General features: G+C 44.6%; 1 pseudogene; it reads right to left on the bottom strand.

Annotated features, from left to right (window-relative positions):
- Positions 1-1,339: 1,339 nt before the first annotated feature.
- Positions 1,340-11,022, bottom strand: LOC105727354 (speedy protein E4-like; annotated as a pseudogene).
- Positions 11,023-24,653: the final 13,631 nt, after the last annotated feature.

Raw genomic sequence — 24,653 nt, 5'->3', positions numbered from 1 at the left:
CAGGATCAAGTGATTTCTCCTGCCTCAGCCTCCCGAATAGCTAGGATTACAGGTGGGCACCACCATCTGCAGCTAATTTTTCTGTTTTTAGTAGAGATGGGGTTTCACCATGTTGGCCAGGCTGGTCTGGAACTCCTGCTGGGATCATAGGTGGGAGCCACTTTAGAAATTCTAAAAAATAAAAACCTTTAGAGTATTTTTACCACTTGGTTTTCTTCTCTCAATATCTTTCCCTCATTTCCTGCTTTAAAACTCTAGCTTAGGGGTTGGGCATGGTAGCTCATGCCTGTAATCCAAGCAATTTGAAAGCCCAGGGTGGGTGGATCACTTGAGGTCAGGAGTTTATCAGCCTGGCTAATATGGTATAACCCTGTCTCTACTAAAAATACAAACATTACCTCAGCGTGGTGGCACACACCTGTAGTCCCAGCTTCTTGGGACGCTGTGGCAGAACAATGGTTAGAACACAGGAGGTGGAGGTTGCAGTAAGCCAAGACTGCACTACTGCACTCAAGCCTGAGCGACAGAGTGAGACTCCGTCTCAAAAACAAAACAAAACAAACAAACAAAAACCTCTAGCTTGGGATTGCCCTTCTATTTTTTTTTTCTTTTTAAAAATATTTTTTAAAAATAGATGTAGATGCTATGCTGCCCAGGCTGGTCTCAAACTCCTGGTGTCAAGTGATCCTCCTGCCATGACTTTAAAAGTGCTGGGATTATAGATGTGAGCACTGCACCCAGCTTCATGTTTTTTTCTGCATGAAAAATAATACAGAATTATCTTCCACAGCTAATAAATATGTTCAAATAACCACAACCCCATTAAGGAAAAATGTCATTTGATAGCAAATAAGCAATCCAGAGCAATATGATCGTACTCTGTAAAGGTGAAAAAACTTCAAAAGACATGCACTGCACTGTTCTTTTGAAAACATACAGTGCATGTCCTCCTTTAAAACACACATCCTCTTTATTTATTTATTTTTTTGAGACAGAGTCTCACTCTGTCACCAGGCGCCAGGCTGGACTGCAGTGGCACAATCTCGGCTCACTGCAACCTTCGCCTCCCAGGTTCAAGCAATTCTCCTGCCTCAGCCTCCCGAGCTGGGACTACAGGCGCACGCCACCACGCCCAGCTAATTTTTGTATTTTTAGTAGAGACAGGGTTTCACCATGTTGGCCAGGATGGTCTCGATCTCTTGACCTCATGATCCACCCACCTCGGCCTCTCAAAGTGCTGGGATTACAGGTTTGAGCCACCGCGCCCGGCCGACATCCTCTTTAAAGTAACATACAAACATGTCAATATGAGGTAAAATATCACATCTGAATTCTCACATTTCAAAAACATACACTTAACATCAAATAAAAATTTATTTTTATAGGAATTTAGGGGAACTACCATGTAGCTATAAAGGTAATAGATATATTAAGTAAGTATCATAGAAAAAGAGTGTCATACCTTCAGCACCACATGTAATAATATATACAAAGATTTAAAGATAAAAGACTTAGGATAAAAAGAATCCTCTCTTAAAAAGGAAAACAAAATTATATTTATGTGTATATAACAGCTATAACACCCATCACACAACTTTATAGGAACAATGTCTTTTCAAAATACCAGAATTTCCAAACTATTTAAAATAAATATAGTAACAATTCTGTGCCCACCTTTTTCAAAATAAACCAATAAAATGTATAGTATATGTTAGACCTATTAATATATACCTAAGATATGTTAAAAATCACAACTGGATTCTCACAATTCAGTAACAAACACGAAACAGCAAATAAAAATTTCTAGTACAAGAATTTATGGGAACTTCCAAATAGATATAAATATAATAGATTATTATGTAAGCATCATAGATAAAAAGAGTGTTCGCTTCAGGAGCACATATAATAATAGATAATAAAAGATTTAGGATAAACAGAATTCTTTCTTAAAAATGGAAAGAAAATTATATTTATGTATATGTAACAGCTATAACTCTTAACAAAAAACTCTACAGGAACAGCATGTTTTCAAAAGCATAACAATTTCCAAACTATCTGAAATAAATGTACTAATAATTCAATGGCCAATATTTTCCAAACAAACCAACAAAATGCACAGTATGCATGAAGTTATCTGTTACAATCCTGTGGCACTCATATTTTACAAATAATTCCATGCCAATCTGAGCACCTACACTGTGCCTTCAAATGCTCCCAGACTGTGGCAACCAAGTCCATAGGAAGCAGGACCTTCAGGTTCCACCCCAGGGAGGCTGAATTCAGCAATCTAAAAAAGTAGGTGGTGCCGCAGGAAGGGGTGGAACAAGAAACACCGCCGGTTTCTCACTGTCCTCCACGGACGCCCAGAAGTACCCCCCACCCACCACTCCTAGGAGGGCAGCATGATCACTCTATTCAGCTCCTTCTAGAACAGTCCAGATTCTTCTAGGTTCTTCCAGATGATCTGCACAAATGGTTCCTCTCTTCCTTCCCAGTGTTTTCCATTAGCATTGGAATAAACTTCCTGCTGAAAATCTGCGTCTCCCCTGGGCCCAGTGTTCTGCAAGTGAGAGAGAGGATGTCACACTTCAAGGAGGCAGTTTTCTAGACAGGAAGGTTATTCACATCCCACATCAATTCTAACTAGAGTTCAGAGCAATTGATCAATCCAATTTTATCTCCTGCCCTTCATTCTCTATCCTGCTTCTGAGCCATCATGTTCAATTGTGATATTCACACTTCGGCGACCCTGACTCTAAAGCTCAATTAATACACCCAAGGCCAGCCCCAGTGATCTGCTTCATAGCCAGGACTTTGGGTGGGTCTGCCTGGGGAGTAGAGCACCCTCAGAGAATGTGGCTTTGGACTTCATCACACCTGGAGCCTTTTGTGTCGCTTAAGATCTAAACTTGTAACCATGCTAGCTGTGTTTCTAATGTGTTTCTAATGTCCAGAAGCCTGATCCATAATCCCACTTCCTAATGGTTAAGTCTCATGCTAGGTCCTCAATGTGGTTAGCTGCACAAGACATAAACCAAATCTTCACTGAATCTTCGACCCGCATCGGTAACTCACGTGCATCAATCATAATGAACCTCCCAGAACTCAGTATTTATGATGATTTTTGAGACAGGGTCTCAGACTGGAGTGCAGTGGCAGGATCAGGGCTCCCTGCAGCCCCAACCTCCCAAGCTCCAGAGATCCTCCCTCCTCAGCCTCCTGAGTAGTTGGGAATAGAGATGCCTCCCACATTGCCCAGTTAATTTGTGTATTTTTGTGGAAAAGGGATCTCGCCATGTTGCCCAGGCTTGAAGCTGGTTCAAGCAATTGGGTTCCTCAGATTTCCTAAATAGACCACGATATTCTGCCTTGACTCCGGGGGACACAGATGTACCTTCCCTCAGGCCGATGACCTCAGGCCTCCATGGTCTCTGGAGCTCTAGGAAAGGAGGGTGCGGTTTCGCTCCCACACCCAGTGCTCTGGGTCATAAGCCTGGATCTGGGAAAGGAAATGCCCCTTGAGAAGACGGGGATTCCTCAGATGCCCCTCCCTTCCCTCATCCAGCCTACAACCCACTTGATTCCTCCCCACCTCCTCCACCTCCCCACACCCCACCTACCTCCTCCAACTCCTCTGGGGAAACCCAAGCTCTCCAGCACATGGAACAGAAGAACTGGAACCGAAGCTTCTGGAACAAGGGTCGCTGGGAGCGGTTCTTCCCGTACAGGAAGTAGAAGATGGCTTGTTTGGAGGCCTCATCATCCTCCTCCATGTCATTGGCCAGGTAGCTGGGGGCAGAAATCAGGTTGCTGCTGAGGGACACCACCAGGAAAGACCTCCGGCTGAGGTCAACTTCCCAGAGAGGGGGGCAGGGGACTGTCCTCAGCTCAGGACTGTTACCCACCCTCCAGAGAGTCATTCCTTCCTCAGGAGGGACCTGCTGGACAGAGACCTGCTGAAAGGTGTCTCACACCTTCAGGATGGAGAGAGAAAAAAACCCAACAGGTGGCCGAGAGTGGTGGCTCACGCTTGGAATCCCTGCACTTTGGGAGGCCAAGGCAGAAAGATTGCTTGAGGTCAGGAGTTCGAGACAAGCCTGGACAACATAGCAAGACCCTTGTCTCTATTAAAAATAGAAAAAACTCTTAGCCATGCATGGGGGTTCACGCCTGGAATCCCAGCACTTTGGGAGGCTGAAGCGGGTGGATTGCTTGAGGCCAGGTGTTTGAAACCAGCTTGATCAAGATGGGGAAGTCCATCTCTATTAAAAATACAAAAATCAGCCTGGCATGGTGACACACACCTTAGTTCTGGCTACTCAAGGAGCTGAGGTGCAAGAATTGCATGAACCCAGGAGATGAATGTTGCAGTGAGCCAAGATCAGGCCACTGCATTCCAGCCTGGGAGATGGAGCGAGACTCTGTCTCAATAAATAAGTAGGCTGGGGCCAGACACGGTGGCTCATGCCTGTAATCCCAGCACTTTGGGAGGCTGAGGTGGGTGAATCACAAGGTCAGGAGTTCAAGACCAGGCTGGCCAAGATGGCGAAACCCTGTCTCTACTAAAAATACAAAAATTAGCCCGGTGTGGTGGCAGACGCCTATAATTCCAGCTGCTCGGGAGGCTGAGGCAGAGAACTTGAACCCAGGAGGTGGAGGTTGCATTGAGTTGAAATCATGCCATTGCACTCCAGCCTGGGCGACAGAGTGAGACTCCATGTCAACAAAAATAATAATAAGTAGGCTGGGCACTGTGGCTCACACCTGTAATCCCAGCACTTTGGGAGGCTGAGGTGGGTGCATCATGAAGTCAGGAGATTGAGACCATCCTGGTTAACATGGTGAAACCCCATCTCTACTAATACAAAAAAATTAGCCGAGCGTGGTGACACACACCTGTAGTCACAGCTACTTGGAAGGTTGAAGTAGGAGAATTCATTGAACCCAGGAGGTGGAGGTTGCAGTGAAGTGAGATCACGCCATTGCACTCCAGCCTGGGCAACAGAACGAGACTTTATCTCAAAAAATAAAAAATAAATAATAAATAACTGTCCTGGTGTGGTGGCACAGCCCTGTACTCTGAGCTAATCAGGAGGCTGAGTTGGGAGGATTGCTTGAGCCCAGGAGGTGGAGGCTGCTGTGAGCTATGATCTCACCACTGTACTCCAGCTTGGGGGACAGAGCAAGTCTCTGTCTCAAAGAAAAAAAAAAAAAAAAGATACATTGATATTTTGCCAAACTTTGCCTTCTACAGGCATCTAGTCTAATGGGACTGGAAGAAATCAGGGCAGATCACCTAATCCCAATGTCACATTATGATAGGATGTAACTGGAGTGCTGTGGGTGTGCAGAGGTGGGAAGATGAGGGCAGGCATCACAGAGGCTGTGGGGTGAACTGACTTTAAGGAATGTGTCATTCTTCTCAAAACCACATGTGTGCAGGACCCCAGACAGAAAACACAAACACAAAGTCGAGTGGAGGGCATTTGGAAGGAGCAGTGAAACCAAGCCAGGAAACACCAAGAGGGCAAGCTGGTTTGGCTGTAGAGAGATTGAAGAGAGGGCGGAACTGGCACTATGACCCTGGTCTCAATTTCAAAAGACATCAGCTAAGGAAGCTGTTCAGGTGGGCAGTGTGGGGTCGGACCTGGGCTTTGGAGAGATGTTCAGGCTGCACTAGGAAGCCCCCTGGCTTGGGGAGAGGCTCCAGGAGACCCCAGCAGGGAGCATTTGACAGTGGATTCGAGTGATGCAAGGGGGCCTGAACTGTGGCCTCTGTCATGGGAACCCGGAGGAGGACGATGGACCATTGCATTTGGGGTTGATGTGGGAAGGAGAGAGACAGAGGAACCAGAAATGGCTGCTTGCTGGGGGAAGCGTCGTGTCTGCTACGTTTCCTCTCCCCTTGCGGGGTGGTTACAATTCTTTTTGTTTTATTCTTTTATTTGTAAACTGGCGTTTGAGCTTGGTTTTTTTTTTTTTTTTTTTTTTTTTTTTTGGCTTTGTTTGTTTTTGAGAAAAACTCTCAGTCTGTTGCCCATGCTGGAGTGCAGTGGCTCAATCTTAGCTTACTACAACCTCTCCCTCCTGGGTTTAAAGCAGTTCTCTTGCCTCAGCATCCCGAGCAGCTGGGATTACAGGTGCACATCACCATGCCTGGCTAATTTTTGTACTTTTTTAGTAGAGACAGGGTTTCGACATGTTGGCCAGGCTGGTCTCGATCCTCTGACCTCAGGTGATCTGCCCACCTCAGCATCCCAAAGTGCTGGGATTATAGGCGTGAGTCTGCACGTGGCCTGAGTTTGTTTTTAGATAAAACAGTCTAAAAACACCATGGCATAAGGCTATCTTTTCAATACAGAGTAAAGAGGACAAATAGGTGAAAGAATAAATGAAAGATTGGAATCCCACTTCCCCCTGCTGTCCCAAGTGTTGGACATTGATGAATAGGAGGAAGCAAGCCACTCACAGGGCCAGGAAGAAATGAATGTGTCAGTATTGCCAGGAGAAGAGGCCGGCACGGCTAAAATATGCTATGACCATAGCTAGTAGGTACTGATGGAGAGAAAGGAACACAGAGAGAGAGAAGTCACATCTTGGAATAGGAAGATCCTGGAGATGGGGCAATGGGTGGCTGGGGAGGGGTTTTCCATCAGAGGGACCTCAGTGTTGGGGTGACTGTGCTTATTCGGAATCTGTGGGGTGGAGGGGTATTTGATGGTGGGATGCAAGTCTGAGGAGCCAGAGGAAGGGATGTGAGTGATGCACCCAGGATGGTAAGCTCCAATGGGATCTTTGCAGGGAGTGTGTCTACATTGGCTGGTGTCAGGAGGGTCTTTTCTGTGCCAGGCAGAGAACTTTCCCAAAGCGCTAGGAGTAGAGAGGCCAGGAGCTTCAGGGCTGTGGCCGGACTGTGGCCCAGGGCTCAGATCTCAAAGGACCCATAGGAGAGGGAGGGACCACTCAGTCACTCTGCAAGAGACAGCAGAGACCCAAGGGAAATGCTGACAAATCATAAAAAGACCAAGAATAGCCAGGAGTATCGGCTCAAGCCTGTGACTCCAGTACTTTGACAGGCGGAGACAGGAGGATCACATGAGCCCAACAGTTCAAGAATAACCTGGGCAACACAGCGGGACCCTCTTTCTACAAAAATTACAGAAATTAGTGGAGCAAGGTGACCTATGCCTGTAGTCCCAGCTACTCAGGAGGCTGAGGCAGGAGGATTGCTTGAGCCCAGGAAATTAAAGGCTGTGAGCTATGATCATGCCACTGCATTCTATCCCGGGGAGCAAAGCTAGATTCTGTCTCAAAAAAAAAAAAAAAAAAAAAAAGGTGGGCACCAAAACTGAAGACCTTGGGAGCTGGCCGGGCACAGTGGCTCACATCTGTATTCCCAGCACTTTGGGAGGATAAGGCGGGCAGATCACCTGAGGTCAGCTGTTCAAGACCAGCCTGGCCAACATAGCAAAACCCTTTTTTTACTAAAAACACAAAAATTAGCCACGTGTGGTGGTACACACCTGTAATCCCAGCTACGTTGGAGGCTGAGACAGAGAATCATTTCAACCCTGGAGGTGGAGTCTGCAGTGAGTCAATTTCATGACACTGCCCTCCAGCCTTCCAGCCTGGGCAACAGAGCAAGACCCTATCTCAGGAAAAAAAAAAAAAAAAAAACTGTGGAGGTGGAGCATCAGGTGGGAGATGAAGGGAGAGAGAGGGGAACTGAGGGTGTGGAGGCTGCGCCCTCCCCCAGGCTATGTGTTGGAGCAGGAACACAGTTACCTGGAGAACAATCTTACCTTGTCCGACACCCTCAGATCTTTGTCCCAGGCCAGGAATCTTTTAACGACAGGATCCTCTGTGATTAGAGAGCATGCTAGTGTGAGAAGCAGAACAGATTCCCTGGGAGCAACAGGGCAGTGAGAAGAAGTGCGCCTCCCTGGGGAAAGCCTCAGGATGGTGGCTCGGGTGAGGTGGATGGGACAGGAGAGAATGACTTTCACTGGGCAAGGGAGAGGCTCCCGCTCGGAGACTGCCCTGAGAAGTGGCTGAAGGAGGTCCTGGGTGTGGGAATGTATAGGATGGAGAGCTGGGAAGAAGCCAGGATGCCCTCCCCGCAGACACGCAGGGACAACTGCAGAGTTATAAAGTAATTCCCATCATTTCCTCATGAGAGAGTCACATCAGGGTGTGACCATGGCTTTGGTATCTCCCTCTAGGGATGGAGACAGTTAAGTTTAGAAAATGCTGGTAATCCCAGCACTTTGGGAGGCCAAGAAGGGTAAATCACAAGGTCAGGAGTTTGGGACCAGCCTGGCCAACATGGTGAAACCCCATCTCTACTAAACATACAAAAAATTAGCCGGGTGTGGTGGTGTGTGGCTTCAATTCCAGCTATTTGGGAGGCTGGGGCAGGAGAATCACTTGAACTCGGGAGGTGGAGGAGGCTGCAGTGAGCCGAGATCATGCCATTGCACTCCAGCCTGGACAACAGGGTGAAACTTTGTCTCAAAAAAAAGTCATCAAGAAACATTAAGTTTCAGAGGGCACAGCTGAAACCTCTTTCTTTGAATTTGTTTTTATTTCAATTGATTGATTGGAGATGGAGTCTCACTCTGTTGCCCAGGCTGGAATGCAATGGCATGATCTCAGCTCACCTGCAACCTCCACCTCCTAAGTGCAAGCAATTCTCCTCTCTCAGCCTCCTGAGTAGCGGGGATTACAGGCATGCACAGCCACTCCCAGCTATTTTTTGTATTTTTAGTAGAGACGAGGTTTCACCATGTTGGTCAGGCTGGTCTCAAACTTCTGACCTCAGGTGATCCACCCACCTCAGCCTCCCAAAGTGCTCAGATTATAGGCATGGTCTACTGCGCCTGGCCTTGGTTTTTTTTCTGAGACAGGGTTTTGCTCTGTCACCCAGGCTGGAGTGCAGTGATACAATCATAGCTCACTGCAGCCTCAAAGTCCTGAGTTCAAGCAATCTTCTTGCCTCAGCCTCCTGGTGCTGGGATCTCAGGCATGAGCCATGGTGCCTGGCCTGAAACCAAGCTTTCTTATCCCAATCACAGACCTTCATCAAGTCCAGCTGAATCCTCTATGGCCTCCTAAGCATCCCTCATGAGTGATCACTTCTGAGTCCTCCTCCATGGAGAGCTCACCCACTAGGGTGGAATATTTTTCTCATGGAAAAAGTGTGGTTATGGGAAGTTTCCTCTTTTTGAAAAGAACAGGATTGGAGATGCTCCCTGGGGTGTCCTCCTACCAAGCAGCCTGTTGAAGACCTCGTGGTGTTCAGGGAGCATGGGCGACACTCACCGTCGCTTCAGCTTCACCTTGAGACCACACAGGGTCTCCATCACCCACGTCTCCTCAGGCTTAGGGGCGAGCACCTTCTCTGGCTCCTCCTCTGATTCGTCCGACCACTCCCTCTTCCGTTTCCAGCACAGAAACCTAAGTAGGGGGTTGTGATCTACCCAAGGGGTTGAGTAAAAAAAACAGGCCACCATGTAATGCTTCTGCAACTGATCACCTTAAACCCCGACCCCAAACCCCAAACCACTCTCCATCCTCCCCAGTCCCGCAGACTGTTGGCTTCTGCAAGCCATCTTTCCATCTTTCTCCTTTGTAACCCCCCATGTGCCTCTCCTTCTCCTCCCCATTTTTCCATCTCTCTGTCCACAGAATGCATCATTTCCTTTTCTGGTCCTGGCTGAGTCCCATTTTTTTTTTTTTTTTTACTTTGTCACCCAGGCTGGAGTGTAGTGGTGCAATCTCCTATCACTGCAACCTCCATCTCCCAAGTTCCAGTGATTCTCCTGCCTCAACCTCCCAAGTAGCTGGGATTACAGGTGCCCACCATAACACCCAGCTCATTGTTGTACTTTAGAGACAAGGTTTCACCATGTTGGCCACGCTGGTCTCATACTCCTGGCCTCAGGTGACCCTCCTGCCTTGGCCTCCCAAAGACCTGGGGTTGCAGGTGTGAGCCATTGCACCTGGCCTGAGTCCCTCCTTGCTTCCCCCACACACTCCCTCAGTGCTCCTTCCTGATTACTGGGTTGGTCTCATTTCCTTTCCTGGTCCCCGGCTCTCTGCATTCCCCCTTTTTAATTTTTTTAAGACACAATGTTGCTTGGTCGCCCAGGCTGGAGTGTAGTGGTATGATCTCGTATCACTGCATCCCAACCTCCATCTCCCGGGTTCCAGTGATTCTTCTGCCTCAGTCTCCCAAGTCATGGGATTATAGGTGCCTGCCATAATGCCCAGCTCATTCTTGTATTTTTAGTAGAGATGGGGTTTCACTATGTTGGCCAGGCTGGTCTCAAACTCCTGGCCTCAAGTGATCTGCCTCGGCGTCCCAAAGTGTTGGGATTATAGGTGTGAGCCACTGTGCCTGGCCTGAGTCCCTCCTTTCTTCTCATATAACCTCCTCAAGTGCTCCTTCCTGACTTCTGGGCCCTTGCTTTTTCTTTTTCTTTTCTTTTTTTTTTTTTTTTGAGACAGGGTCTCACTCTCTCACCCAGGCTGGAGTGTGGTGGCAGGATCTCGGCTTACTGCAACCTTTGCCTCCCAGGCTTAAGCAATTTTCCTGCCTCAGTATCCCGAGTAGCTGGGGTTACAGGCGCATACCACTACCACCCAGCTAATTTTTGTTTTTTTAGTAGAGATGGGGTTTCACCACGTTGGGCAGGCTATCTCAAACTCCTAACCTCAGGTGATCTGCCCACCTCAGCCTCCCAAAGTGCTGGGATTACAGGCGTGAACCACTCCCCACCCCCCCGTTCCGTCCCGGTTCTTAGTCAATCCTTTCTCATCTCTTCTTCCTCTAGTCCCCTCACCTGATGGTCCCGGCACTTTATTGTCCACCACCTCCGGGAGGGAGTACCCCAAGGTGCTAGGCTGGGGGCTCTGCTCCTCAACCTGGGGTTGCGGTTGATGGCTGGCCATGATCTCCCCCAAACTCTGTTCCCTCCCAGGGAACCTAGTTCCTGTTGTGGCCAAAGCCTTCTTCCACTCTCTACTAGGACCCAGAAGAATGTGTTATCTATTCTCAAGGCTGGGAAGAAGTCAGGAGTGGAGAACAGCTCTGAGAAGATACTGTTGTCCACCTGAGTTTCAAAGTGCCCACGGAGTTCAGTCCCTCCAATCAGGAAGGCTGGAATCTCTGATGTCATCGGTCATTCCAACCAGGCAACCAGTTTGAAGAAAAACACATGTAACTGCCAGCCTGAGCTCCTGTCCTGGAGATCCGAAGTGAATGGCATCTCCTGCCACCGTCCCAACCTCAGACCATTGTCCTAAAGCATCTTCAGGGTCTCCGCATCCCTCGTTCCCTGTCCCAGCAGAGGCTGTATCCTCTCAAATCAAAGGCTGAAGCATGCTGGGGTCTCATCTGGACATGCACATTTCAGAGTCCTGTCTGGTGGGAGAGGGAGCAGGGTGGCAAAGAAAAGTACAGAAAGCAGAAATGATGAAACCTTACAAGAGTGAGACTAACATGTACAAGAGATCCCAGGTACACTGACTTGATGAAAAAGTTACATCAAAGCACTCCATTTGGCAAAGCTTTTCTGCTGAATGTTTCCTGACATTCACCGTCCGAGATTCTGTACTAGGGGTACATGCGTCCTCTGCCCTAAGGCATCTTTGAGTCCAAGAGACATTCTGATGACTGAAAATCAAAGGAAACTGTCCATGAGCTCATACATATTTCCAATGGTGTCCCCAATTTCAGGGAGTCCATGGATTACCTAAAACTAGCCCCTCCAGTTGAGCTAAGAAACTTGTCTATATATCAAGTTTTGTATCATATATATTTCCCTCAACTCAGAAATTTCCCTACTATTTTTGGATTCTATGAATAAAATATCACATGTACAAAAAGAGTAAGTCAAAAAAATCTCAGGTGTGCACAGTGGTTTATGCTTGTAATCCCAGCACTTTGGTTGGCCAAAGGAGGAAGATTGCTTGAGGCCACGAGTTCAAGACCAGTGTGGGCAACAGAGCAAGACCCCACCTCTACTTAAAAAAATAAAAAATAAACAAATTAGCCAGGTATGGTGGCTGGTACCCGTGTTCCAACTACTTGGGAGACTGAGGCAGGAGGATTGCTTGAGCCTAGGAGTTAGAGGCTACAGTGAGCTATGATTGTGCACAGCACTTTAGCCTGAGCAACAGACCTGTGAGACCCTGTGTCAAAAATTTTTTTTTAACAAAAAATAGAAGTTTCAAGGCATTCAGAGACCATCCTGGGAAACTGTGAGTTCTGGCTGTAGTGGCTCACACCTGTAATCTCATCACTTTGGGAGGCCAAAGCAGGTAGATCACCTGAGGGCAGGAGTTCAAGACCAGCCTGGTCCACATGGTGAAACCCTGTCTCTACTAAAAGTACAAAAAATTAGCTGGGCATGGTGGCAGGTTCCTGTAATCCCAGCTACTTGGGAGGCTGAGACAGGAGAATCGCTTCAACCCAGGAGGTGGAGGTTACAGTGAGCCAAGATAGTGCCACTGCACTCCAGCCTAAGCAACAGAGTGGGACTCCAACTCAAAAAAAACAAAAAAAACAAAAAAGAGCTATGTATCTCTCACCCAATTTGCCTGCTAGGAAATTCCTTGTGGGCACCAAGAACTTTACTGAACTCTAAGTCATCCTTCTGCTCACCTGAGACAAGTGCATATCTATTTCCTCTTCTGAAAAAATGCAGATTCCCTGAGCTAGGCAAAGGCCTAAGTGATGGATAGCCGGCAGCAGTGGCTCAGGCCTGAAATCCCAGCATTTTGGGAGGCCAAGGCAGGTGGATCACTGAGGTCATGACTTCAAGACTGGCCTGACCCACATGGTGAAACCTCATCTCAAATTTGAGAAGTTGCAGCTCCAAGAGGTAAAATTACAAGTTTGAGATGTCTTTTTTATTTTTCTTTGGATGGAGTCTCGCTCTGATGTCCAAGCTGGAGCCAAGCTAGAGTACAGTGGTATGATCTCGGCTCACTGCAACCTCTGCCTCCTGGGTTCAGGGAATTCTCCTGCCTCAGCCTCCTGAGTAGCTGGGATCTACACGTTCATGCAACCATGCCTGGCTAAGTTTTTTTGTATTTTTAGTAGAGACAAGGTTTCACCATGTTGGTCAGCATGGTCTTGAACTCCTGACCTTGTGATCCACTCACATCAGTCTCCCAAAGTGTTGGGATTACAGGTGTGAGCCACCGAGCCTGGCTGGGACTTCTTATTAATGTTTTTGAAGATATAAACTTAATTATTTTAATAGATATAAAAATTGTGTATGTTTGTGGGACTTAGTGTGATATTTTGATCTATGTATACATTGTGGAATGATTATATGAAGGTAATTAACATATCCACCATCTCACAAATGTACCATTTTTCTGTCGTGAGAACATTTAAAGTCTACTTTTTGCCAGTCACAGTGGCTTACGCCTGTAATGCCAACAGTTTAGGAGGCTGATGCAGGCGAATCACCTGAGGTCGAGTTCAAGACCAGCTGGGCCAGCATGGTGAAACCACACTTGTAAAAATACAAAAATTACTGGGCAAGGTGGCGCACACCTGTAATCCTAGCTACTCAGGAGGCTGAGGCAGGGAAATCACTTGAACCATGGAGGCAGAGGTTGCAGTGAGCCAAGATCGCGCCATTGCATTGCAGCCTCACCAATAGAGGGCGACTCTGTCTCAAAAAAATACAAAATATAAAATAAAATAAAATGTACCTTTTTTGAGATGGAGTATGGCTTTCTCACCCAGGCTGGAGTGCCAATCTCAGCTCACTGCAACCTCTGCCTCCACGGTTCAACTGATTCACCTGCCTCAGCCTCCCAAGCAGCTGGGACTACAGGCATGTGCCACCATGCCCAACTAATTTTTTGTATTTTTAGTAGAGATGGGGTTTCACCATGTTAGCCACAATGGTCTTGATCTCCTGACCTGGTGATCCACCAGCCTCAGGCTCCCAAAGTGCTGGGATTACAGCGTAAGCCACTGTGCCTGGCCCCAAATGTACTTTTTTAGACAGTCTTGCTTTGTTGCCCAGGTTGGAGTGCAATGGCACAATCACAGCTCACTGTAGCTTCAACCCCCAGGCTCAAGTGATCCTCCCCCCTCAGCCTCCCGAGTAGCTAGGACTACAGGCAACCACCACCACACCTGGCTAACTTTTTTTTTTTTTTAATTGAGAAGGATTATCACTCTGTCACCCAAGCTGGGATGCAATGGTGAGACCTCTGCTCACTGCAGCCTTCACCTCCTGGGTTCAGGTGATTCTTCTGCCTCAGCCTCCTGAGTAGCTGGGATTACAGGAATGCACAACTATGCCCAGCTAATTCTTTTTTTTTTTTTGCATTTTTAGTAGAGATGGGTTTCACCAAGCTGGCCAGGCTGGTCTCAAACTCCTGACTTCGTGATCCACCTGCCTTGGACTCCCAAAGTCCTGGGATTACAGGCGTGAGACACCACACCCAGCCACTTTTGTAATTTTTATAGAGACAGGGGTTTTGCCATGTTGGCCAGGCTGGTCTCAAACTGCTAGCCTCAAGTGATCTGCCCTCCTCAGCCTCTCAAACAGCTGGGATTACAGGCGTGAGCCACTGGGCCCAACCAAAATCTACTTTTTAAGTAATTTTGAAATATACCTTTTTTTTTTTTTTGAGATGGAGTTTCGCTTTAGTTACCCAGACTGGAGTGCAATGGTGCGATCTCGGCTCACCGCAACCTCCACCTCCTGGGTTCAGGCAATTCTCCTGCCTGAGCCTCCTGAGTAGCTGGGGAGTATAGGCACACACCACCACGCCTAGATAATTTTTGTATTTTTAGTAGAGACGAGGTTTGACCATATTGGCCAGGCTTGTCTCAAACTCCTGACCTCAGGTGCTCCTCCCACCTCGGCCTCCCAAAGTGCTGGGATTACAGGCGAGAGCCATTGCACCCAACCAACCATCCAACATTTTTCTGATATCCTTGTTTTTAGCACAATCATAGCTCACTGCAGCCTCCAATTCCTGGAGGCTCAAGCGATCCTCCCACCTCAGCCTCCCGAGTAACTGGGACTACAGGTGAGCACCACCATGCCAAGTCAATTTTTGTAGAGATGGGGGTTTTGCTTTGTTGCCCAGGCTGGTCTGGAACTCCTGGCCCCAGGGGATCCTCCCACCTGGGCCTCCCAAAGTGCTGGGATTATAGGCATGAGCCACCATGCCTGGCCAGCTTCATGATTTTACCTGTATCTTCTGCTTTCCTGAATTTATCCCTGCCTTTGAAAACCCGCACATCCCAATGCCTAGCTAATTCTGTATTTTCAGTAGAGGCGGGGTTTCTCCATGTTGGTCAGGCTGGTGTCAAACTCCTGACTCAGGTGATCTGCCCCTCTTGGCCTCCCAAAGTGCTGAGATTACAGGCATGAGCCACTGTGTCCGGCCAAAAACGGGTTTTGAAGTTGTATTTGTGAAGCAGTGTTGTTGTATGGGGTAAAACCTCAGGTTCATTGTCCCAAGGCCACGGAAAACTGAATGCAGATACTCCAGAGTGAAATTAAGAGCGGAAGTGTAACAGGCAAAAGAAAGAGAAGAGCTCTCTGTGCAGACAGGAGTCCTGGAGAAAATGGGTTGCCACTTCCGCAGCGAATGAAGACGGTTTTTTGTTTTAATATTAGACAGAGTCTCAGTCTGTCTCCCAGGATGAAGTGCAGTGGTGCTATCTTGGCTCACTGCAACCTCTGCCTCCCTGGTTCAAACGATTCTCCTGCCTCAGCCTCTCAAGTAGCTGGGATTACAGGCACCTGCCATCATCCCCAGCTTATTTTTGTATTTTTAGTTGAGACGGGTTTCACCATGATGGCCAGACTGGTCTTGAACTTCTAACCTGAAGTGGCCTCAGCCTTTCAAAGTGCTGGATTTACAGGTTTTATAGAGGAGCTTGAGGAGGTCATATCTGATTCACATAGGGCACAAAAGACTGGCTGGACCCAAAAATCACAAGCATTCCTATACACCAATAACAGACTTAAAGACAGCCAAATCAAGAATGAACTGCCATTCACAATTGCTTCAAAGAGAATAAAATACCTAGGAATACAACTAACAAGGAACGTAAAGGACCTCTTCAAGGAGAACTACAAGCCACTGCTCAGCGAAATAACAGAGGACACAAACAGATGGAGAAACATTCCATGTTCATGGTTAGGAAGAATCAATATTATGAAAATGGCCATACTGCCCAAAGTAATTTACAGATTCAATGCTATCCCCATCAAGCTACCAATGACCATCTTCACAGAACTGGAAAAAAACACCTTAAACTTCATATGGAACCAAAAGAGAGCCCGCATAGCCAAGTCAATTCTAAGCAAAAAGAACAAAGCGGGAGGCATCACACTACTGGACTTCAAATGATACTACAAGGCTACAGTAATCAAAACAGCATGGTACTGGTACCAAAACAGAGATATAGACCAACGGAACAGAACAGAGGCCTCGGAGGCAACACAACATATCTACAACCATCCGATCTTTGACAAACCTGACAATAACAAGCAATGGGGAAAGGATTCCCTGTTTAATAAATGGTGTTGGGAAAACTGGCTAGCCATGAGCAGAAAACATGAGCCATGTGCAGAAAGCAGAAACTGGACCCCTTCCTGACACCTTACACTAAAATTAACTCCAGATGGATTAAAGACTTAAACATAAAACCTAACACCATCAAAACCCTAGAAGAAAATCTAGGTAAAACCATTCAGGACATAGGCGTAGGCAAGGACTTCATGACCAAAACACCAAAAGCATTGGCAACAAAAGCCAAAATAGACAAATGGGACCTAATCAAACTCCACAGCTTCTGTACAGCAAAAGAAACAGTCATTAGAGTGAATCAGCAACCAACAGAATGGGAAAAAATTTTTGCAGTCTACCCATCTGACAAAGGGCTGATATCCAGAATCTACAAAGAACTAAAACAGATTTACAAGAAAAAAACAAACAAGCCCATTCAAAAGTGGGCGAAGGATATGAACAGACACTTTACAAAAGAAGACATACATGAGGCCAACAAACATATGAAAAAATGCTCATCATCACTGGTCATTAGAGAAATGCAAATCAAAACTACATTGAGATACCATCTCATGACAGTTAGAATGGCGATCATTCAAAAATCTGGAGGCAACAGATGCTGGAGAGGATGTGGAGAAATAGGAACACTTTTACACTGTTGGTGGGAGTGTAAATTAGTTCAACCGTTATGGAAGACAGTGTGGTAATTCCTCAAGGACCTAGAAATAGAAATTCCATTTGACCCAGCAATCCCATTACTGGATATATATCCAAAGGATTATAAATTGTTCTACTATAAGGACACATGCACATGAATGTTCATTACAGCACTGTTTACAACAGCAAAGACCTGGAACCAACCCAAATACCCATAGATGATAGACTGGACAGGGAAAATGTGACACATATACACCATGGAATATTATGCAGCCATCAAAAATGATGAGTTCATGTCCTTTGTAGGGACATGGATGAACCTGGAAACCATCATTCTCAGCAAACTGACACAAGAACAGAAAATCAAACACCACATGTTCTCACTCATAGGTGGGTGTTGAACAATGAGAACACATGGACACAGGGAGGGGAGCATCACACACTGCAGTCTGTAGGGGGAAAATAGGGGAGGGACAGTGGGGGGTGGGGAGTTGGGGAGGGATAACGTGGGGAGAAATGCCAGATATAGGTGAAGGGGAGGAAGGCAGCAAATCACACTGCCACGTGTGTACCTATGCAACAATTTTGCATGTTCTTCACATGTACCCCAAAACCTAAAATGCAATTAAAAAAAAAGAATTGTAGTTACCAGGAACTAAAGTGAGGGAATGGAGAGATGTTGGTCAGAGGGTACAAAATTTCAGTTATAAAATGAATACATTCCAAAGATCTGATGCACACCATGTCGTGACTATAGTTGACAATAATGTATGTTTTATTTGAATGTTCATATGAAAGTAGATCTTAAGCATTTCTAAAACTTTTTAGAAAGTAACTACGTGTGGGGATTGTTGTGTTAATGAACTTTATTATGGTAATCACTTCATAACGTGTATGTATATCTAATCATCACATTGTACACATTAAGTATATACAATTTTAGGTGTCAATTATATCACAATAATGCTGATTTTTTAAAAAATGCCTTGCCTGCAGAATGCCACTATATGCATTAAGATTTTCTTTTGTACTGTTTAAGAGTACAGAAACAGAAGTGTGGCTTTAAAAACTTAAAGCGATTTGATAAAACAATTTACTGTGTTTAGTTTATTAAATTTTATAAACTGCATTAAAAAAAGAAAAGAACTGTAATGTAGTCCCTCTGAAGCCACGGTGGAAAGGACCGCAGACCATGATCCTGACCACTCCCACAGCCATAAAGGTAGAGGGAATTCCAGCCTGGATTCACCACAGCTGTGTAAAGCCTGCAGCAGCTGAAACTTGGGAAGCTAGACCAGACCCAGACAACCACTGCAGAATCACCTTAAGAAGGACAACAGGGCTGGGCGCGGTGGCTCATGCCTGTAATCCCAGCACTTTGGGAGGCCGAGGCGGGTGGATCATGAGGTCAAGAGATCGAGACCATCCTGGTCAACATGGTGAAACCCTGTCTCTACTGAAAATACAAAAAATTAGCTGGGCATGGTGGCGCGTGCCTGTAATCCCAGTTACTCAGGAGGCTGAGGCAGGAGAATTGCCTGAACCCAGGAGGCGGAGGTTGTGGTGAGCTGAGATTGCGCCATTGCACTCCAGCCTGGGTAACAAGAGCGAAACTCCGTCTCAAAAAAAAAAAAAAAAAAAAAAAAGAAGGACAACAAAGCTTGCTCCAGCCACATCCCGGAAGCTGACTGGTCCATGTATACCTGAAGCATGAGGAAACTCATCATGGGACTTATTCCTCTTAATATTTGGACTTATGCAGTGGGGACATTAACTGATTTTGGAGAATGCTCTTGGTGTATACACCAGGTTACTGAGGTAGGATGCAAAGTTACTGCCATTCTTTTGTTCTACAGTTATTAAGAATGTAAAGGGACACAGAAGGGAACCTGACTATATGATGGTACTCAGTATAAAGTGTGTAATAATCACTCATTTGCCTGTTAATTTATGGAGATGAGAACTGCTTCAGCAATGGGAGGTGAAAATTTCTTTTCTTTTCTTTTTTTTTTTTTTGAGACGGAGTTTCGCTCTTGTTACCCAGGCTGGAGTGCAATGGCGTGATCTCGACTCACCGCAACCTCCGCCTCCTGGGTTCAGGCAATTCTCCTGCCTCAGCCTCCTGAGTAGCTGGGATTACAGGCACACGCCACCAGGGCATGAAAATTTCTATCCCGCTAGCCCAATATAGCAGTTCTAGTCAGCAGATAATATAAAATATGGGATACATTCCTGGAAAAGGACTGGGAAAAGATAAGAATGCCATAACAGAAGCTTTAAACATTCAGGAATGAACAAGGCAGGCAGGCCTAGATTATCATTTTTAGGAACAGCCATTATTGAGTCTTCAGCTCCCATTTCACTAAAGTGGCTAACAACGAAACTGGTTTAGGTAGAACAGTGGCCACTGAAAGATGATAAGCTGGAGGCCTTAAAGGAACTTCTTCAGAAGCAACTGCAAAAGGGACATATAGAGCCTATCTTTTTTCCCTGAAATTCACCTGTGTTTGTCAAAAAAAAAAAAAAAAAATCAGTCTGGGCACAGTTGCTGACGCCTGTAATCTCAGCACTTTGGGAGGTTGAGGTGGGCAGATCACAAGGTTAGGAGATCAAGACCATCCTGGCTAACATGGTGAAACCCCGTCTCCACTGAATATACAAAAACTTAGCTGGCGTGGTGGTGTGTGCCTATAGTCCCAGCTACTTGGGAGGCTGAGGCTGGAGAATCGCTTGAAACAGGGAGTCAGAGGTTGTAGTGAGCTAAGATTGCACCACTGTACTCCAGCCTGGGTGTCAGAGTAAGACTACGTCTCAAAAAAAAAAAGAAAGAAAGAAAAAGAAAAGAAATTAGGAAAATGGAGGATGTTAACAGACTTAAGACAGTAAATGCAGTAATTCAGCCTATGGGGGCTTTACAGCCTGGACTCCCTTCTCCTACTATGATTCCAAGAAACTGGCCTCTCACAGTAGTTGATCTTAAAGATTACTTTTTTACTATTCCTTTGGCCACCCAGGCTTATGAAAAATTTGCTTTTACTGTCACAGCAATTAATAACATAGAACCAGCTAAGTAATATCATTGGAAGGTCTTCCCACAGGGCATGTTAAACAGCCCTACAATTTGTCAGACCTCTGTTGTAAAAGCAATCCAACCAGTCAGGGACCATTTTAAAAATTGCTATATCATACATTATATAGACGACATTTTGTGTGCCACAGAAACATAAGAAGAGCTGTTACCAAAAAAAAAAAAAAAAAGCTGTTACAATGTTATAATTATTACAACATTCAATGAGAATGTTGTAATCATTGTCCCAGATAAAATCCAAACTACTACTCCAATTCAATATCTAGGAATGAGAGTAGACAACAGCAGTATTAGGCCACAAAAGGTCCAAATACTCAGAGATAATTTAAAAACCTTAAATGACTTTCAAAAATTATTAGGAGCTATTAATTGAATTAGACCCACTTTGGAGATACCTACTTATGTCATGTCTCATCTGTTCTCTCCCCTTAGAGGTAATCCAAATTTGAACAGTGACTGTTCTTTAACTAGGGAGACATTGGAGAAAATTAATTTGGTTGAATAAAAAATTCAACAAGCTCAAGTTCAATGTGTGAATCCTCAACAACCTTTACAGTTTTTAATTTTTCCCATTAAACATTCTCCTACTGGAGTAATCGTTCAAAACAAAGATCTGGTAGAATGGCTGTTTTAGCCTCAAAATACACAAAAAAATTTACCATTTATCCAGACCAAATTGCTATACTTATTGGACAGGCAAGGCTTAGAACAACAAAATTACATGGTTATGATCCTAACAAAATTGTTGTACCTATGGACAAAAATCAAATTCATCAGGCCTATGTTAATTCTCAAAATTGGCAAATTAATTTAGCAGACTTTACTGGAATACTTGACAATCATTATCCAAAAAATAAATTATTTCAGTTTCTAAAATGGACTATTTGGATCTTGCCTTCTATTAATCTAACAGATTGAATTGAAGGAGCTGTAACAGCCTTTACGGATAGCTTGAGCAATGGAAAAACTGCTTTTGTAGGGCCATGACAAAAAGTATGGCAAACAGGTTATTTTTCAGCTCAGAGAGCAGAATTAGAGGCAGTTACTGAGGCTTTAAAAGAATTTACAGAGCCATTAAATGAAGTTTCTGACTCTGCCTATGTGGTATAGGCTGCTCAAAGCATGGAATGTGCTTTAATAAATAACAGACAGACAGCTAAATTTCTTATTTCATTCTTTACAGCAGGGCATACAACAAAGGCAATTCCCTTTTTACATTACTCATATCAGAGCACATACCATTCTTCCAGGACCTTTAACTAAATCTAATCATCAAGCAAATGTCTTGGTAACTGCAGCTTTTGCTGATGCACAAGCTTTCCATAATCTCACTCATCTTAACCCTGCAGGCTTAAGACAAAGATACAACTCATCTTGAAACAAGCCAAACACATAATCCAGCACTGTCCAGCCCATCAAGTTTTACAACTACAACATCAGGGGGCTGGAGTAAACCCTAGAGGCTCATCACCAAATGCCATCTGACAAAACATTATCTTTTGTGCATGTTTTAGTAGACACTTATGTGTGGGCCAGCTGCCAAACAGGAGAAGCAACAGCTCATGTAAAAACACATGTATTGTCCCGTATTGTGGTTATGGGCATTCCTAATTAAACAGACAGTGGACCAGGATACACAAGTCATGCTATGAAAAAATTTTTCTTCAATGGAATATCACACATCTTACAGAAATTCATTATAATTCACAAGGACAAGTAATAGTAGAAAGAGCTAATCTTACCCTTAAATGCCAGTTGCAAAAATTAAAGGTAGGACATCGGAAATATAAGACTCCACATATGCAACTGAACTTAGCTCTATTAACTTTAAATATTTTGAATTTACAAAAGGAACAAAAAACTACAGCAGCTGAACCACATTTTACAGGACAGGAAATAAATAACAGAACAGGACAATTAGTATGGTAGAAAGATTCTCAGACAAAGAATTGGGCAAAAGGGGAAATTATTACATGGGGAAGAGGGTTTGCTTGTGTCTCCCCAGGTAAAAACCAGTTACTGGTGTGGGTGCCAACTAAGCACCTAAAAATCTACAATGAGCCTGATCAATCAAAAGAGGAAGCCATTTTTATTCTAGGAACAGGAGGTGGATATCTCCACTTAAGTGATGGCAAGGATAACCCTTTCAGAAGACCAAAAGAGAACCAACAACACTTGCCAAGTGACCCCTCTGACCTGGGTTCAGATTAAGAAGCTTCCACAAATGGCTGAAGAAACCGTGAGATTGTTGCAGAGACCTAGTAATCTAATGGTAGCTATGATTGTGGTACTCTCCTCAGCGATGTCTCCCCTTAGGAGAAGCAGGCCCAAATTATACTTATTGGTCTTATGTTTCTTTTCCCCCTTTTGTCCCGTCTGTCTGTTGCACAGACCCACCTATTGAAATATATGCTAATGACAGTGCTTGGATGCCTGAACTTACAGATGATAGGGGGCCATTATAACCAGAAGAAGAAAGAATGAAAATGACCATATCATTAGAATTTAAACATCCTCCTATATGTCTTGGACCTGCTGAAGGCTGCCTGAAAACTGGACCTCAGGCATGGTTAAAAATTGTCACAAAACAAAATCAATCCTTGGCCACATTATATGTGGTCATGGGACAAAGCATGAGGCATAATAGTTTGAACCTTAAAATAAACAATCTTTGTCCTGAAAGGCCTGTATGCAAACAAAATATGGCATGAACATGCTGACCTTTGGGAATGGGAACAATGCATATCAAACCAAGCTAAAGTGTTACTAAACAATTTCTATGGTACAATTATAGATTGGTCACCCAAGGGAAGTTTTAAAACAAATTGTACTGGCAGGTCTAACTGCATTCCAAGTACAGTAAGTTACTGGAATCAATGGAAAATTAATTAAAGCCATCACTCTCAAACAGAAGCAAATGTCCCCCTAATCTGGGCTAATGGAGGAATCATAGTTCTTCGTCCAAAGTTAATATTTCCCACTGTAAGTAATGAACATTCTGAACAATGAAAACTAAATGTGGCCCAAGATCCTCTATATATATGGGAAGGAAAAATATAATAAATACAGTATTAAAGGGTCTGGTGAGAAATGCTCACTTTTGTGTCTAATAGAATAATTTGGATATAGAGTTGCGTTCAGCCACCTTTTATGTTGGCTGTGGAAGATGTAAACATTGATTATATAGCAAAATCTATCACTTGCCAGAACTGTGGTTTATTTACTTGTATAAATTCCACTTAAAAAGAAAATACTATATTGCTTATAAGAGCTAGAAAGGGAGTATGGATTCCAGTCTCTTTACATCAGCCTTAGGAAGCATCTCCATATATCCATATTGTCATAGAAGTTCTTAGAAAGATTCTTAGCAGGTCAAAGAGATTTATAATCACTCTTATTTTTGCCATTATAGGATTAATTGCACTCATAACTACAGCTGCAGTAGCTGGATTGGCTTTACACTCTTCTGTTCAAACGGCTGAATTTGTTGATAATTGGCAGAAAAACTCCACAAAACTATAAAATTCTCAGATTAAAATTGATCAGAAAATAGTAAATCAAATAAATGACCTTCATCAGATGATAATATGGAAGAAAGATCAAATTATGAGTTTGGAATATAGAATTCATATGCAACGTGATTGGAATATTTCTGACTTTTGTATCACTTCTCATAGTTATAATGAGACTGAACATAAATGGGAAAAGATTAGATGCCATTTAGAAGAGAGAAAAATTTAACTCTAGACATTGCAAGGTTAAAAGAACAAGTTCTTGAAGCCCCCCAGGCACACCTAACAATAAAGCCTGGGGCTGACATTCTACAAAAAGCAGTAGATGGGCTGTCCTCCCTCAATCCCATGAGATGAATAAAAGCCGTTGGAGGATCAGCTCTTAAAAAGTTTGTATTGATGCTGGATGAGGTGGCTCATGCCTACAATCCCAGCACTTTGGGAAGCCAAGGCGGGTGGATCATGAGGTCAAGAGATAGAGACAATCCTGGTCAACAAGGTGAAACCCTGTCTCTACTAAAAAAAAATACAAAAAAATTAGCTGGGCATGGTGGCGCATGCCTGTAGTCCCAGCTACTCGGGAGGCTGAGGCAGGAGAATTGCTTGAACCCAGGAGGCGGAGGTTGCGGTGAGCCAAGATCACGCCATTGCAGTCCAGCCTGGGTAACAAGAGTGAAACTCCGTCTCAAAAAAAAAAAAAAAAAAAGTTTGTAGTGATCATTGTTTTCTTTGTCTTCTCATAGTCTGCAGATGCAAATGGCAAGCCTGTAGAGAGTTCAACACAGAGAACAAGCAGTGATGGCTATGGCAATTTTGCAAAAGAAAAAAGGGGG

Source organism: Aotus nancymaae, unplaced genomic scaffold (genome assembly GCF_030222135.1).
Source record: "Aotus nancymaae isolate 86718 unplaced genomic scaffold, 86718_ANA_hifiasm-v0.15.2.pri h1tg000115l, whole genome shotgun sequence".
Classification (NCBI taxonomy): domain Eukaryota; kingdom Metazoa; phylum Chordata; class Mammalia; order Primates; family Aotidae; genus Aotus; species Aotus nancymaae.
Note: the sequence above shows the minus strand (reverse complement) of the source record. Positions and strands in the feature narration are given on the sequence as shown.